The sequence below is a fragment of the Chiloscyllium plagiosum genome, unplaced genomic scaffold (assembly GCF_037043375.1).
Source record: "Chiloscyllium plagiosum isolate Xiang-an unplaced genomic scaffold, Cpla_swu_hap1 HiC_scaffold_5, whole genome shotgun sequence".
Lineage (NCBI taxonomy): Eukaryota > Metazoa > Chordata > Chondrichthyes > Orectolobiformes > Hemiscylliidae > Chiloscyllium > Chiloscyllium plagiosum.
This window is the reverse complement of record NW_028270143.1, coordinates 136,972,622-136,988,256: the sequence shown is the minus strand read 5'-3', so window position 1 is coordinate 136,988,256 and position 15,635 is coordinate 136,972,622. Positions and strand designations below refer to the sequence as shown.

The window sequence follows — 15,635 nt, the reverse complement described above, 5'->3', positions numbered from 1 at the left end:
AGAGGGGGAGTCGGGGGGTGGGGGGGAGGGGGAGTCGGGGGGTGGGGGGGGAGCGAGAGGGGGAGTCGGGGGGGTGGGGGGGGAGGGGGTGTCGGGGGGTGGGGGGGGGAGGGGGAGTCGGGGGGTGGGGGGGGAGGGGGAGTCGGGGGGTGGGGGGGGAGGGGGAGTCGGGGGGTGGGGGGGGAGGGGGGGGAGGGGGTGTCGGGGGGTGGGGGGGGGAGGGGGAGTCGGGGGGTGGGGGGGGAGGGGGTGTCGGGGGGTGGGGGGGGAGGGGGAGTCGGGGGGTGGGGGGGGAGGGGGTGTCGGGGGGTGGGGGGAGGGGGAGTCGGGGGGTGGGGGGGGGAGGGGGTGGGGGGGGAGGGGGAGTCGGGGGGGGAGGGGGTGGGGGGGGAGGGGGAGTCGGGGGGTGGGGGGGGGAGCGAGAGGGGGAGTCGGGGGGTGGGGGGGGAGGGGGAGTCGGGGGGTGGGGGGGGAGGGGGAGTCGGGGGGTGGGGGGGGGGAGCGAGAGGGGGAGTCGGGGGGTGGGGGGGGGAGGGGGAGTCGGGGGGTGGGGGGGAGCGAGAGGGGGAGTCGGGGGGTGGGGGGGGGAGGGGGAGTCGGGGGGTGGGGGGGGAGCGAGAGCGAGAGCGGGAGTCGGGGGGTGGGGTGGGAGCGGGAGTCGGGGGGTGGGGTGGGAGGGGGAGTCGGGGGGTGGGGGGGGAGGGGGAGTCGGGGGGTGGGGGGGGAGGGGGAGTCGGGGGGTGGGGGGGGGAGTCGGGGGGTGGGGGGGGGGAGGTGGAGTCGGGGGGTGGGGGGGGGGAGGTGGAGTCGGGGGGTGGGGGGGGGAGGGGGAGTCGGGGGGTGGGGGGGGAGGGGGAGTCGGGGGGTGGGGGGGGGAGGGGGAGTCGGGGGGTGGGGGGGGAGGGGGAGTCGGGGGGTGGGGGGGGGAGGGGGAGTCGGGGGGTGGGGGGGGAGGGGGAGTCGGGGGGTGGGGGGGGAGGGGGAGTCGGGGGGTGGGGGGGGGAGGGGGAGTCGGGGGGTGGGGGGGGAGCGGGAGTCGGGGGGTGGGGGGGGAGGGGGAGTCGGGGGGTGGGGGGGAGTCGGGGGGTGGGGGGGAGGGGGGGTGGGGGGGGAGGGGGTGTCGGGGGGTGGGGGGGGAGGGGGTGTCGGGGGGTGGGGGGGGAGGGGGTGTCGGGGGGTGGGGGGGGGAGGGGGAGTCGGGGGGTGGGGGGGGGAGGGGGAGTCGGGGGGAGGGGGAGTCGGGGGGTGGGGGGGGGAGGGGGAGTCGGGGGGTGGGGGGGGGGGAGTCGGGGGGTGGGGGGGGGGAGGGGGAGTCGGGGTGGGGGGGGGGAGTCGGGGGGTGGGGGGGGGAGGGGGAGTCGGGGGGTGGGGGGGGGAGGGGGAGTCGGGGGGTGGGGGGGGAGGGGATGTCGGGGGGTGGTGGGGAGGGGGAGTTGAGGGGTGGGGGGGGGAGCGAGAGGGGGAGTCGGGGGGTGGGGGGGGAGCGAGAGGGGGAGTCGGGGGGTGGGGGGGGAGGGGGAGTCGGGGGGTGGGGGGAAGGGGGAGTCGGGGGGTGGGGGGGGAGGGGGAGTCGGGGGGTGGGGGGGAGGGGATGTCGGGGGGTGGGGGGGGGAGGGGGAGTCGGGGGGTGGGGGGGGGAGCGAGAGGGGGAGTCGGGGGGTGGGGGGGGGGAGCGAGAGGGGGAGTCGGGGGGTGGGGGGGGAGGGGGAGTCGGGGGGTGGAGGGGGAGTCGGGGGGTGGGGGGGGAGGGGGAGTCGGGGGGTGGGGGGGGAGGGGGAGTCGGGGGGTGGGGGGGGAGGGGGTGTCGGGGGGGTGGGGGAGTCGGGGGGTGGGGGCGGAGGGGGTGTCGGGGGGTGGGGGGAGGGGGAGTCGGGGGGTGGGGGGGGAGGGGGTGTCGGGGGGTGGGGGGGGAGGGGGAGTCGGGGGGAGGGGGAGTCGGGGGGTGGGGGGGGGGGAGTCGGGGGGTGGGGGGGGGGAGGGGGAGTCGGGGGGTGGGGGGGGGAGGGGGAGTCGGGGGGTGGGGGGGGGGAGGGGGAGTCTGGGGGTGGGGGGGGAGGGGGAGTCGGGGGGTGGGGGGGGAGGGGGAGTCGGGGGTTGGGGGGGGAGGGGGAGTCGGGGGGTGGGGGGGGAGCGAGAGGGGGAGTCGGGGGGTGGGGGGGGGAGGGGGAGTCGGGGGGTGGGGGGGGAGCGAGAGGGGGAGTCGGGGGGTGGGGGGGGAGGGGGGGTGGGGGGGAGGGGGTGTCGGGGGGTGGGGGGGGGAGGGGGAGTCGGGGGGTGGGGGGGGGGAGGGGGAGTCGGGGGGTGGGGGGGGGAGGGGGAGTCGGGGGGTGGGTGGGGAGGGGGAGTCGGGGGGTGGGTGGGGGAGGGGGAGTCGGGGGGTGGGGGGGGAGGGGATGTCGGGGGGTGGTGGGGAGGGGGAGTTGAGGGGTGGGGGGGGGGAGCGAGAGGGGGAGTCGGGGGGTGGGGGGGGAGCGAGAGGGGGAGTCGGGGGGTGGGGGGGGGAGCGAGAGGGGGAGTCGGGGGGTGGGGGGGGAGGGGGAGTCGGGGGGTGGAGGGGGAGTCGGGGGGTGGAGGGGGAGTCGGGGGGTGGGGGGGGGAGGGGGAGTCGGGGGGTGGGGGGGGGAGGGGGAGTCGGGGGGTGGGGGGGGGAGGGGGAGTCGGGGGGAGGGGGAGTCGGGGGGTGGGGGGGGAGGGGGAGTCGGGGGGTGGGGGGGGGAGGGGGAGTCGGGGGGTGGGGGGGGGAGGGGGAGTCGGGGGGTGGGGGGGGAGGGGGTGTCGGGGGGGTGGGGGAGTCGGGGGGTGGGGGCGGAGGGGGTGTCGGGGGGTGGGGGGTGGGGGGGGAGGGGGTGTCGGGGGGTGGGGGGGGAGGGGGAGTCGGGGGGTGGGGGGGGAGCGAGAGGGGGAGTCGGGGGGTGGGGGGGGGGAGGGGGAGTCGGGGGGTGGGGGGGGGGAGGGGGAGTCGGGGGGTGGGGGGGGAGCGAGAGGGGGAGTCGGGGGGTGGGGGGGGGAGGGGAGTCGGGGGGTGGGGGGGGAGCGAGAGGGGGAGTCGGGGGGTGGGGGGGGAGGGTGAGTCGGGGGGTGGGGGGGAGGAGGAGTCGGGGGGTGAGGGGGGAGGGGGAGTCGGGGGGTGGGGGGGGAGGGGGTGTCGGGGGGTGGGGGGGGAGGGGGTGTCGGGGGGTGGGGGGGGAGGGGGAGTCGGGGGGTGGGGGGGGAGCGAGAGGGGGAGTCGGGGGGTGGGGGGGGGGAGGGGGAGTCGGGGGGTGGGGGGGGGGAGGGGGAGTCGGGGGGTGGGGGGGGAGCGAGAGGGGGAGTCGGGGGGTGGGGGGGGGAGGGGAGTCGGGGGGTGGGGGGGGAGCGAGAGGGGGAGTCGGGGGGTGGGGGGGGAGGGGGAGTCGGGGGGTGGGGGGGGAGGAGGAGTCGGGGGGTGAGGGGGGAGGGGGAGTCGGGGGGTGGGGGGGGGGAGGGGGGTGGGGGGGGGGAGGGGGAGTCGGGGGGTGGGGGGGGGGGGGGGAGGGGGGTGGGGGGGGGAGGGGGGTGGGGGGGGGGAGGGGGAGTCGGGGGGTGGGGGGGGGAGGGGGAGGTGGGGGGGGGAGGGGGAGTCGGGGGGTGGGGGGGGGGGGGGAGGGGGGTGGGGGGGGGAGGGGGGTGGGGGGGGGGAGGGGGAGTCGGGGGGTGGGGGGGGGAGGGGGAGTCGGGGGGTGGGGGGGGAGGGGGAGTCGGGGGGTGGGGGGGGGGAGGGGGAGTCGGGGGGTGGGGGGGGAGGGGGAGTCGGGGGGTGGGAGGGGGAGTCGGGGGGTGGGGGTGGGAGGGGGAGTCGGGGGGTGGGGGGGGGAGGGGGAGTCGGGGGGTGGGGGGGGAGGGGGAGTCGGGGGGTGGGGGGGGGAGGGGGAGTCGGCGGGTGGGGGGGGGAGGGGGAGTCGGGGGGTGGGGGGGGGAGGGGGAGTCGGGGGGTGGGGGGGGGAGGGGGAGTCGGGGGGTGGGGGGGGGAGGGGGAGTCGGGGGGTGGGGGGGGAGGGGGAGTCGGGGGGTGGGGGGGGGAGCGGGAGTCGGGGGGTGGGGGGGGGAGCGAGAGGGGGAGTCGGGGGGTGGGGGGGGGAGGGGGAGTCGGGGGGTGGGGGTGGGGGGGGGAGGGGGAGTCGGGGGGTGGGGGGGGGGAGCGAGAGGGGGAGTCGGGGGGTGGGGGGGGGAGGGGGAGTCGGGGGGTGGGGGGGAGCGAGAGGGGGAGTCGGGGGGTGGGGGGGGGAGGGGGAGTCGGGGGGTGGGGGGGAGCGAGAGCGGGAGTCGGGGGGTGGGGGGGGAGCGGGAGTCGGGGGGTGGGGGGGGAGGGGGAGTCGGGGGGTGGGGGGAGGGGGAGTCGGGGGGTGGGGGGGGAGGGGGAGTCGGGGGGTGGGGGGGAGGGGGAGTCGGGGGGTGGGGGGGGAGGGGGAGTCGGGGGGAGGAGGGGGAGTCGGGGGGTGGGGGGGGGAGGGGGAGTCGGGGGGTGGGGGGGGGAGGGGGAGTCGGGGGGTGGGGGTGGGGAGGGGGAGTCGGGGGGTGGGGGGGGGAGGGGGAGTCGGGGGGTGGGGGGGGGAGGGGGAGTCGGGGGGTGGGGGGGGGAGGGGGAGTCGGGGGGTGGGGGGGGGAGGGGGAGTCGGGGGGTGGGGGGGGGAGGGGGAGTCGGGGGGTGGGGGGGGAGGGGGAGTCGGGGGGTGGGGGGGGGAGCGGGAGTCGGGGGGTGGGGGGGGGAGCGAGAGGGGGAGTCGGGGGGTGGGGGGGGGAGGGGGAGTCGGGGGGTGGGGGGGGGAGCGAGAGGGGGAGTCGGGGGGTGGGGGGGGGAGGGGGAGTCGGGGGGTGGGGGGGAGCGAGAGGGGGAGTCGGGGGGTGGGGGGGGGAGGGGGAGTCGGGGGGTGGGGGGGAGCGAGAGCGGGAGTCGGGGGGTGGGGGGGGAGGGGGAGTCGGGGGGTGGGGGGAGGGGGAGTCGGGGGGTGGGGGGGAGGGGGAGTCGGGGGGTGGGGGGGGAGGGGGAGTCGGGGGGAGGAGGGGGAGTCGGGGGGAGGAGGGGGAGTCGGGGGGTGGGGGGGGGAGGGGGAGTCGGGGGGTGGGGGTGGGGAGGGGGAGTCGGGGGGTGGGGGGGGGAGGGGGAGTCGGGGGGTGGGGGGGGGAGGGGGAGTCGGGGGGTGGGGGGGGGAGGGGGAGTCGGGGGGTGGGGGGGGGAGGGGGAGTCTGGGGGTGGGGGTGGGGAGGGGGAGTCGGGGGGTGGGGGGGGAGGGGGAGTCGGGGGGTGGGGGGGGGAGGGGGAGTCGGGGGGTGGGGGGGGAGGGAGAGGGGGAGTCGGGGGGTGGGGGGGGAGGGAGAGGGGGAGTCGGGGGGTGGGGGGGAGCGAGAGGGGGAGTCGGGGGGTGGGGGGGGAGCGAGAGGGGGAGTCGGGGGGGAGCGAGAGGGCGGGTGGGGGGTGAGCGAGAGGGGGAGTCGGGGGGTGGGGGGGGAGCGAGGGGGGAGTCGGGGGGTGGGGGGGGAGCGAGAGGGGGAGTCGGGGGGTGGGGGGGGTAGTCGGGGGGTGGGGCGGGGAGGGGGAGTCGGGGGGTGGGGGGGGGAGTCGGGGGGTGGGGGGGGAGGGGGAGTCGTGGGGTGGCGGGGAGTCGGGGGGGGAGGGGGAGTCGGGGGGTGGGGGGGGAGGGGGAGTCGTGGGGTGGCGGGGAGTCGGGGGGGGAGGGGGAGTCGGGGGGTGGGGGGGGGAGGGGGAGTCGTGGGGTGGCGGGGAGTCGGGGGGGGGAGGGGGGGAGGGGGAGTCGGGGGGTGGGGGGGGAGGGGGAGTCGTGGGGTGGCGGGGAGTCGGGGGGGGAGGGGGGAGGGGGAGTCGGGGGGTGGGGGGGGGAGGGGGAGTCGGGGGGAGGAGGGGGAGTCGTGGGGTGGCGGGGAGTCGGGGGGGGAGGGGGGGAGGGGGAGTCGGGGGGTGGGGGGGGGAGGGGGAGTCGGGGGGTGGGGGGGGAGGGAGAGGGGGAGTCGGGGGGTGGGGGGGAGCGAGAGGGGGAGTCGGGGGGTGGGGGGGGAGCGAGAGGGGGAGTCGGGGGGGAGCGAGAGGGCGGGTGGGGGGTGAGCGAGAGGGGGAGTCGGGGGGTGGGGGGGGAGCGAGAGGGGAAGTCGGGGGGTGGGGGGGGGAGCGAGAGGGGGAGTCGGGGGGTGGGGGGGGGAGCGAGAGGGGGAGTCGGGGGGTGGGGGGGGAGCGAGAGGGGGAGTCGGGGTTGGGGGGGGGAGCGAGAGGGGGAGTCGGGGGGTGGGGGGGGAGCGAGAGGGGGAGTCGGGGGGTGGGGGGGGAGCGAGAGGGGGAGTCGGGGTGTGGGGGGGAGCGAGAGGGGGAGTCGGGGGTGGGGGGGGGAGCGAGAGGGGGAGTCGGGGTGTGGGGGGGGAGCGAGAGCGGGAGTCGGGGGTGAGGGGGGGGAGCGGGAGTCGGGGGGGTGAGGGGGGGGAGCGGGAGTCGGGGGGTGAGGGGGGGAGCGGGAGTCGGGGGTGAGGGGGGAGCGGGAGTCGGGGGTGAGGGGGGGAGCGGGAGTCGGGGGGTGAGGGGGGGAGCGGGAGTCGGGGGGTGAGGGGGGGAGCGGGAGTCGGGGGTGGGGGGGGGAGCGGAGTCGGGGGGTGGGGGGGGAGCGGGAGTCGGGGGGTGGGGGGGGGAGCGGGAGTCGGGGGGTGGGGGGGGGAGGGGGAGTCGGGGGGTGGGGGGGGAGGGGGAGTCGGGGGGTGGGGGGGGAGCGAGAGGGGAGTCGGGGGGTGGGGGGGGAGCGAGAGCGGGAGTCGGGGGGTGAGGGGGGGAGCGGGAGTCGGGGGGTGAGGGGGGGAGCGGGAGTCAGGGGGTGGGGGGGGAGCGGGAGTCGGGGGGTGAGGGGGGGAGGGGGTGGGGGGGGGAGCGGGAGTCGGGGGGTGGGGGGGGGAGGGGGAGTCGGGGGGTGGGGGGGGAGGGGGAGTCGGGGGGTGGGGGGGGAGGGGGAGTCGGGGGGTGGGGGGGGAGGGGGAGTCGGGGGGTGGGGGGGGGAGGGGGAGTCGGGGGTGGGGGGGGAGGGGGAGTCGGGGGGTGGGTGGGGGAGGGGGAGTCGGGGGGTGGGTGGGGGAGGGGGAGTCGGGGGGTGGGGGGGGGAGTGGGAGTCGGGGGGTGGGTGGGGGAGGGGGAGTCGGGGGGTGGGGGGGAGAGGGGGAGTCGGGGGGTGGGGGGGGGAGGGGGAGTCGGGGGGTGGGGGGGGGAGGGGGAGTCGGGGGGTGGGGGGGGAGGGGGAGTCGGGGGGTGGGGGGGGAGGGGGAGTCGGGGGGTGGGGGGGAGAGGGGGAGTCGGGGGGTGGGGGGGGGAGGGGGGAGTCGGGGGGTGGGGGGGGAGGGGGAGTCGGGGGTGGGGGGGGGAGGGGGAGTCGGGGGGTGGCGGGGAGTCGTGGGGGGAGGGGGAGTCATGGGGGGAGGGGGAGTCGGGGGGTGGGGGGGGGGAGGGGGAGTCGGGGGGTGGGGGGGGGAGGGGGAGTCGGGGGGTGGGGGGGAGGGAGAGGGGGAGTCGGGGGGTGGGGGGGAGCGAGAGGGGAGTCGGGGGTGGGGGGGGAGCGAGAGGGGGAGTCGGGGGGGAGCGAGAGGGCGGGTGGGGGGTGAGCGAGAGGGGGAGTCGGGGGTGGGGGGGGGAGCGAGAGGGGGAGTCGGGGGGTGGGGGGGGAGCGAGAGGGGGAGTCGGGGGGTGGGGGGGGAGCGAGAGGGGGAGTCGGGGGGGAGCGAGAGGGCGGGTGGGGGGTGAGCGAGAGGGGGAGTCGGGGGTGGGGGGGGGAGCGAGAGGGGAGTCGGGGGGTGGGGGGGAGCGAGAGGGGGAGTCGGGGGGTTGGGGGGGAGCGAGAGGGGGAGTCGGGGGGTGGGGGGGGAGCGAGAGGGGGAGTCGGGGGGTGGGGGGGGGTAGCGAGAGGGGGAGTCGGGGGGTGGGGGGGGGAGCGAGAGGGGGAGTCGGGGGGTGGGGGGGGGAGCGAGAGGGGGAGTCGGGGGGTGGGGGGGGAGCGAGAGGGGGAGTCGGGGGGTGGGGGGGGGAGCGAGAGGGGGAGTCGGGGGGTGGGGGGGGGAGCGAGAGGGGGAGTCGGGGGTGGGGGGGGAGCGAGAGGGGGAGTCGGGGGGTGGGGGGGGGAGCGAGAGGGGGAGTCGGGGGGTGGGGGGGGAGCGAGAGGGGGAGTCGGGGGGTGGGGGGGGGAGCGAGAGGGGGAGTCGGGGGGTGGGGGGGGAGCGAGAGGGGGAGTCGGGGGTGGGGGGGGGAGCGAGAGGGGGAGTCGGGGGGTGGGGGGGGGAGCGAGAGGGGAGTCGGGGGGTGGGGGGGGTGCGAGAGGGGAGTCGGGGGGTGGGGGGGGGTGCGAGAGGGGGAGTCGGGGGGTGGGGGGGGGTGCGAGAGGGGGAGTCGGGGGTGGGGGGGGGAGCGAGAGGGGGAGTCGGGGGGTGGGGGGGGCGCGAGAGGGGGAGTCGGGGGGGAGCGAGAGGGCGGGTGGGCGGTGAGCGAGAGGGGGAGTCGGGGGGTGGGGGGGGGAGCGAGAGGGGGAGTCGGGGGGGAGCGAGAGGGCGGGTGGGCGGTGAGCGAGAGGGGGAGTCGGGGGGTGGGGGGGGGAGCGAGAGGGGGAGTCGGGGGGTGGGGGGGGAGCGAGAGGGGGAGTCGGGGGGTGGGGGGGGGAGCGAGAGGGGGAGTCGGGGGGGGAGAGAGAGGGAGTCGGGGGGGGAGAGAGAGGGAGTGGGGGGGGAGAGAGAGGGAGTGGGGGGGGAGAGAGAGGGAGTGGGGGGGGGAGAGAGGAGGGGTGGGGGGGGGGGAGAGAGGGAGTGGGGGGGGGAGAGAGAGAGGGAGTGGGGGGGGAGAGAGAGAGAGGGAGTCGGGGGGGGGAGAGAGAGAGGGAGTCGGGGGGGAGAGAGAGAGGGAGTCGGTGGAGGGAGGAGAGAGAGAGGGAGTCGGTGGGGGGGGGGGAGAGAGAGAGAGGGAGTCGGTGGGGGGGGAGAGAGAGAGGGAGTCGGTGGGGGGGGGAGAGAGAGAGAGGGGAGTCGGTGGGGGGGGGAGAGAGAGAGGGAGTCGATTGGGGGGGAGAGAGAGAGAGAGAGGGAGTCGGGGGAGGCGAGAGAGGGAGAGAGAGGGAGTCGGGGGGGAGAGAGGGGGAGTCGGGGGGGGGGCGAGGGAGAGTCGGGGGGTGAGAGAGGGGGAGTCAGGGGGGGGAGAGGGAGAGTCGGGGGGGGAGAGGGAGAGTCGGGGGGGGAGAGAGGGAGAGTCGGGGGGGGAGAGAGGGAGAGTCGGGGGGGGGAGAGGGGGAGAGAGGGAGAGTCGGGGGGGGAGAGAGGGAGAGTCGGGGGGGGAGAGAGGGAGAGTCGGGGGGAGAGAGAGGGAGAGTCGGTGGGGGGAGAGAGGGAGAGTCGGTGGGGGGAGAGAGGGAGAGTCGGGGGAGAGAGAGGGAGAGTCGGGGGGGGAGGCGAAGGAGAGTCGGGGGTGGGGCGAGGGAGAGTCGGGGGGGGAGAGAGGGAGAGTCGGGGGGGGGAGAGAGGGAGAGTCGGGGGGGGGAGAGAGGGAGAGTCGGGGGGGGAGAGAGGGAGAGTCGGGGGGGGGAGAGAGGGAGTCGGGGGGGGAGAGAGAGGGAGTCGGGGGGGGGAGAGAGAGGGAGTGGGGGGAGAGAGAGGGAGTGGGGGGAGAGAGAGGGAGTGGGGGGGGGAGAGAGGGAGTGGGGGGGAGAGAGGGAGTGGGGGGGGGAGAGAGAGAGGGAGTCGGGGGGGGGGAGAGAGAGAGGGAGTCGGGGGGGAGAGAGAGAGGGAGTCGGGGGGGAGAGAGAGAGGGAGTCGGTGGGGGGGGAGAGAGAGAGGGAGTCGGTGGGGGGGGGAGAGAGAGAGGGAGTCGGTGGGGGGGGGAGAGAGAGAGGGAGTCGGTGGGGGGGGGGAGAGAGAGAGAGGGAGTCGGTGGGGGGGGGGAGAGAGAGAGAGGGAGTCGGTGGGGGGGGAGAGAGAGAGGGAGTCGGTGGGGGGGAGAGAGAGAGGGAGTCGGTGGGGGGGGAGAGAGAGAGGGAGTCGATGGGGGGGGAGAGAGAGAGAGAGGGAGTCGGGGGAGGCGAGAGAGGGAGAGAGAGGGAGTCGGGGGGGAGAGAGGGGGAGTCGGGGGGGGGGCGAGGGAGAGTCGGGGGGTGAGAGAGGGGGAGTCGGGGGGGGGAGAGGGAGAGTCGGGGGGGGAGAGGGAGAGTCGGGGGGGAGAGAGGGAGAGTCGGGGGGGGAGAGAGGGAGAGTCGGGGGGGGAGAGAGGGAGAGTCGGGGGGGAGAGAGGGAGAGTCGGGGGGGGAGAGAGGGAGAGTCGGGGGGGAGAGAGGGAGAGTCGGGGGGGGAGAGAGGGAGAGTCGGGGGGGGGAGAGAGGGAGAGTCGGGGGGGGAGAGAGGGAGAGTCGGGGGGGAGAGAGGGAGAGTCGGGGGGAGAGAGGGAGAGTCGGGGGGTGTGTGGGAGTCGGGGGGGGGAGAGTGGGAGTCGGGGGGGGGAGAGTGGGAGTCGGGGGGGGAGAGTGGGAGTCGGGGGGGGAGTGTGGGAGTCGGGGGGGGAGAGTGGGAGTCTGGGGGGGCGGAAGAGAGAGGGAGTCGGGGGGGGGGGGGGAGAGAGAGAGAGAGGGAGTCGGGGGGGGAGAGAGAGGGAGTCGGGGGGGGGGGAGAGAGAGGGAGTCGGGGGGGGGAGAGAGAGGGAGTCGGGGGGGGAGAGAGAGGGAGTCGGGGGGGGGGAGAGAGGGAGTCGGGGGGTGGAGAGAGAGGGAGTCGGGGGGGGGGGAGAGTGAGGGAGTCGGGGGGGAGAGAGAGAGGGAGTCGGGGGGGAGAGAGGGGGGGGGGAGAGAGAGGGAGTCGGTGGGGGGGGAGAGAGAGAGGGAGTCGGTGGGGGGGGGAGAGAGAGAGGGAGTCGGTGGGGGGGGGGGAGAGAGAGAGAGGGAGTCGGTGGGGGGGGGAGAGAGAGAGGGAGTCGGTGGGGGGGGGAGAGAGAGAGGGAGTCGGTGGGGGGGGGGAGAGAGAGAGGGAGTCGTGGGGGGGGAGGAGAGAGAGGGAGTCGATGGGGGGGGAGAGAGAGAGAGAGGGAGTCGGGGAGGCGAGAGAGGGAGAGAGAGGGGAGTCGGGGGGGGAGAGGGGGAGTCGGGGGGGGGCGAGGGAGAGTCGGGGGTGAGAGAGGGGGAGTCGGGGGGGGGAGAGGGAGAGTCGGGGGGGGAGAGGGAGAGTCGGGGGGGGAGAGAGGGAGAGTCGGGGGGGGAGAGAGGGAGAGTCGGGGGGGGAGAGAGGGAGAGTCGGGGGGGGAGAGAGGGAGATCGGGGGGGGAGAGAGGGAGAGTCGGGGGGGGAGAGAGGGAGAGTCGGGGGGGGTGTGGGAGTCGGGGGGGGGGAGAGTGGAGTCGGGGGGGGAGAGTGGGAGTCGGGGGGGGAGAGTGGGAGTCGGGGGGGGAGTGTGGGAGTCGGGGGGGGAGAGTGGGAGTCTGGGGGGGCGGAAGAGAGAGGGAGTCGGGGGGGGGGGGGGGGAGAGAGAGAGAGGGAGTCGGGGGGGAGAGAGAGGGAGTCGGGGGGGGGAGAGAGAGGGAGTCGGGGGGGGAGAGAGAGGGAGTCGGGGGGGGAGAGAGGGAGTCGGGGGGGTGGAGAGAGAGGGAGTCGGGGGGGGGGAGAGAGAGGGAGTCGGGGGGGGGAGAGAGAGGGAGTCGGGGGGGGGAGAGAGAGGGAGTCGGGGGGGGAGAGAGAGGGAGTCGGGGGGGGAGAGAGAGGGAGTCGGGGGGGGAGAGAGAGGGAGTCGGGGGGGGGAGAGAGAGGGAGTCGGGGGGGGGAGAGAGAGGGAGTCGGGGGGGGGGGGGGAGAGAGGGAGTCGGGGGGGGGGAGAGAGAGGGAGTCGGGGGGGGGAGAGAGAGGGGAGTCGGGGGGGGAGAGAGGAGTGGGGGGGGAGAGGAGGGAGTCGGGGGGGAGAGAGAGGGAGTCGGGGGGAGAGAGAGGGAGTGGGGGGGGGAGAGAGAGGGAGTCGGGGGGGGGGAGAGAGAGGGAGTCGGGGGGGGAGAGAGAGGGAGTCGGGGGGGGGAGAGAGAGGGAGTCGGGGGGGGGAGAGAGAGGGAGTCGGGGGGGGGAGAGAGAGGGAGTCGGGGGGGGGAGAGAGGGAGTCGGGGGGGGAGAGAGAGGGAGTCGGGGGGGGAGAGAGAGGGAGTCGGGGGGGGGGGAGAGAGAGAGGGAGTCGGGGGGGGAGAGAGAGGGAGTGGGGGGGGAGAGAGAGGGAGTGGGGGGGAGAGAGAGGAGTGGGGGGGAGAGAGAGGGAGTGGGGGGGAGAGAGAGAGGGAGTCGGTGGGGGGGGAGAGAGAGAGGGAGTCGGTGGGGGGGGAGAGAGAGAGGGAGTCGGTGGGGGGGGGAGAGAGAGAGGGAGTCGGTGGGGGGGGGGGAGAGAGAGAGGGAGTCGGTGGGGGGGGGGAGAGAGAGAGGGAGTCGGTGGGGGGGAGAGAGAGAGGGAGTCGGTGGGGGGGGGGAGAGAGAGAGGAGTCGATGGGGGGGGAGAGAGAGAGAGGGAGTCGGGGGAGGCGATAGAGGGAGAGAGAGGGAGTCGGGGGGGGAGAGAGGGGGAGTCGGGGGGGGGCGAGGGAGAGTCGGGGGGGGAGAGAGGGAGAGTCGGGGGGGGAGAGAGGGAGAGTCGGGGGGGAGAGAGGGAGAGTCGGGGGGGGAGAGAGGGAGAGTCGGGGGGAGAGAGAGGGAGAGTCGGTGGGAGAGAGAGGGAGAGTCGGGGGGAGGCGAGGGAGAGTCGGGGGGGGGCGAGGGAGAGTCGGGGGGGGGCGAGGAGAGTCGGGGGGGGAGAGAGGAGAGTCGGGGGGGGAGAGAGGGAGAGTCGGGGGGGGAGAGAGGGAGAGTCGGGGGGGGGTGTGGGAGTCGGGGGGGGTGTGGGAGTCGGGGGGGGGGTGTGGGAGTCGGGGGGGGGTGTGTGGGAGTCGGGGGGGAGAGTGGGGAGTCGGGGGGGGAGAGTGGGAGTCGGGGGGGGCGGAAGAGAGAGGGAGTCGGGGGGGGGAGAGAGAGGGAGTCGGGGGGGGAGAGAGAGGGGGTCGGGGGGGGGAGAGAGAGGGGGTCGGGGGGGGGGAGAGAGAGGGAGTCGGGGGGGGAGAGAGAGAGGGAGTGGGGGGGGAGAGAGAGAGGGAGTGGGGGGGGGAGAGAGAGAGGGAGTCGGGGGGGGGAGAGAGAGAGGGAGTCGGGGGGGGGAGAGAGAGAGGGAGTCGGGGGGGGGGGAGAGAGAGGGAGTCGGGGGGGGGGGAGAGAGAGAGGGAGTCGGGGGGGGGGAGAGAGAGAGAGGGAGTCGGGGGGGGGAGAGAGAGAGGGAGTCGGGGGGGAGAGAGAGAGGGAGTCGGGGGGGAGAGAGAGAGAGGGAGTCGGGGGGGGGAGAGAAAGAGAGGGAGTCGGGGGGGAGAGAGAGAGAGGGAGTCGGTGGGGGGGGGGAGAGAGAGAGGGAGTCGGGGGGGGAGAGAGAGAGAGGGAGTCGGGGGGGGAGAGAGAGAGAGGGAGTCGGGGGGGGGAGAGAGAGAGAGGGAGTCGGGGGGGGAGAGAGAGAGAGGGAGTCGGTGGGGGGGGGAGAGAGAGAGGGAGTCGGTGGGGGGGGGAGAGAGAGAGGGAGTCGGTGGTGGGGGGGGGAGAGAGAGAGGGAGTCGGTGGGGGGGGGAGAGAGAGAGAGAGAGGGAGTCGGTGGGGGGGGGAGAGAGAGAGAGAGGGAGTCGATGGGGGGGGGAGAGAGAGAGGGAGTCGATGGGGGGGGAGAGAGAGAGAGAGGGAGTCGATGGGGGGGGAGAGAGAGAGAGGGAGTCGGTGGGGGGGGGGGGAGAGAGAGGGAGTCGGGGGGGCGAGATAGGGAGTCGGGGTGGGGGGAGAGAGAGAGGGAAGTTGGGGGGAGAGAGGGGGAGCGGGAGTGGGGGGGGGAGAGAGGGACGAGGTGGGGGACTTTGGTGGGGGGAAGAGGGGGAGAGAGGGACCTGGAGAGGGAGAGGGACCCGGTGGTGGGGGGGAAAGAGGGAGAGGGTCCCAGGGGAGGGGAGAGGGACCCGGTGGTGGGGGGAGGGGGAGAGGGAGCAGGGGTGGCGGGTGGTGTTAGAGAAGGAGATGGAGTAACACCGGAAGTTGGGGGATGGGGGGGTGCAGGGTAAAGGGGTGTTGGTGAGGAGGATGGGGTGAGTGAGGGGTGGGGGGTGGGGATCGCAAGAGAGGGGCCTATGGAATCTTCCTGACCAAAATTGATGATTGAGCACCACTCTGCTTATAGAATGACAGAATCATACAGTTCAGGAGCCCTTCGTCCCATTGAGTCTGTCCTGTCAAAAATATATTTCAACCTGTAATAATCCTGCTTTCAAGCACTTGGTCTGTTATGATGTTTCAAGTGTTCATTGGAGCACTTTTTAAAGGTTTCCTACATCACATTTCCTACATTCCAGGCAGTCCATTCCTGACTCTTGCTCCCTCTGGGTGGGAAAACATTTCCTCAAAATCTCTCTGAACCTCCTGCCATACACTTTACAGTTATGCCCATTTGTTATTAACACTCAACTCGGGGCGACTGCTGTTTCCTATTCATCTTGTCCATGTCTTTCAGTCTCATACACCTCAGTTTGATAATCTTCTCTGCTCCAAAGAAAACAGACCAAGCTTATCCAGCCTCTCTTCATTGCTGAAATACTCCATCCAAGGCAACGACCTGGTGAATCTCCTGTGCAATCACACCTTTCCTCTAGTGTGTTGACTAGAACTGTAAACAGGGAGAAAGTGAGCACTGCAGGTTCAACATTATAATCCATGCCACCACTGATAGAGGCAAGTGACCTGAACTACTTAACTACCTTATTAATCTGTCCTGCCACCTTCAGGGATATATGGAACAGTATCCGAAGATCCCTCTGAGCTTTGTATGTCTTGACATTCATTGAGTACTGCCTTGTTTTTCTCCTTTTCTAAAATGTGTCACCTCACATTTATCAGGGTTAAATTAATCTACCTGTCTGACCAATTTGTTTCTATCCTCCTCACTGTCCATTGGGCTCCAGTCATACGAACACAGCCCACTGTTTCCTGTCGCTCACTGATTTACCCTGGATCCCATGAGCTATTACCTTTTTAATCCGTTTCCCATCTGGGACATTGTCAAAGGCCTTGCTCAAATCCAAAGTACGTCAACTAACCTGCCCTCCTCCAAACACTTAATCATCTCAAAAAATTCAAGAATTCTAAACTTTGGGTCAAGGCTCCTGTAATTTTCTTTCTACTCTTCCACAGCAGTCTTGATATAACTCATCCAGGAGAAAGTGAGGGCTGCAGATGCTGGAGACCAGAGTTGAAAAGTGCGGTGCTGGAAAAGTGCAGCAGGCCAGGCAGCATCCGAGGAGCAGGAGAATCGACGTTTTGGGCATAAGCCCTTCTTCAGGAAATCTGAAGAATCTTATTCCCGAAACGTCGATTCTCCTGCTCCTCGGATGCTGCCTGACCTGCTGCACTTTTCCAGCACCGCACTTTTCAACTATAACTCATCCAGCCTAAGCTTCCAATACCTCCTCACTTCTTATGTCAGTCTGCTCAAAAACTTCACAGACCATCTTCTCAAATTCTTTACTTACATCCTCCTTGTCCCGAGCAAAGACAGATGCGAAGCACATCAATAAACACATCGACCTGGACCCAATATAC

At 75.1% G+C, this 15,635-nt stretch overlaps 1 protein-coding gene across 3 annotated transcripts in view; it reads left to right on the top strand.

Annotated features, from left to right (window-relative positions):
- mapk15 (mitogen-activated protein kinase 15) overlaps positions 1-15,635 on the top strand; it is a 78,645-nt gene that overhangs the window by 12,821 nt on the left and 50,189 nt on the right. The gene's annotated exons all lie outside the window — the stretch shown is intronic.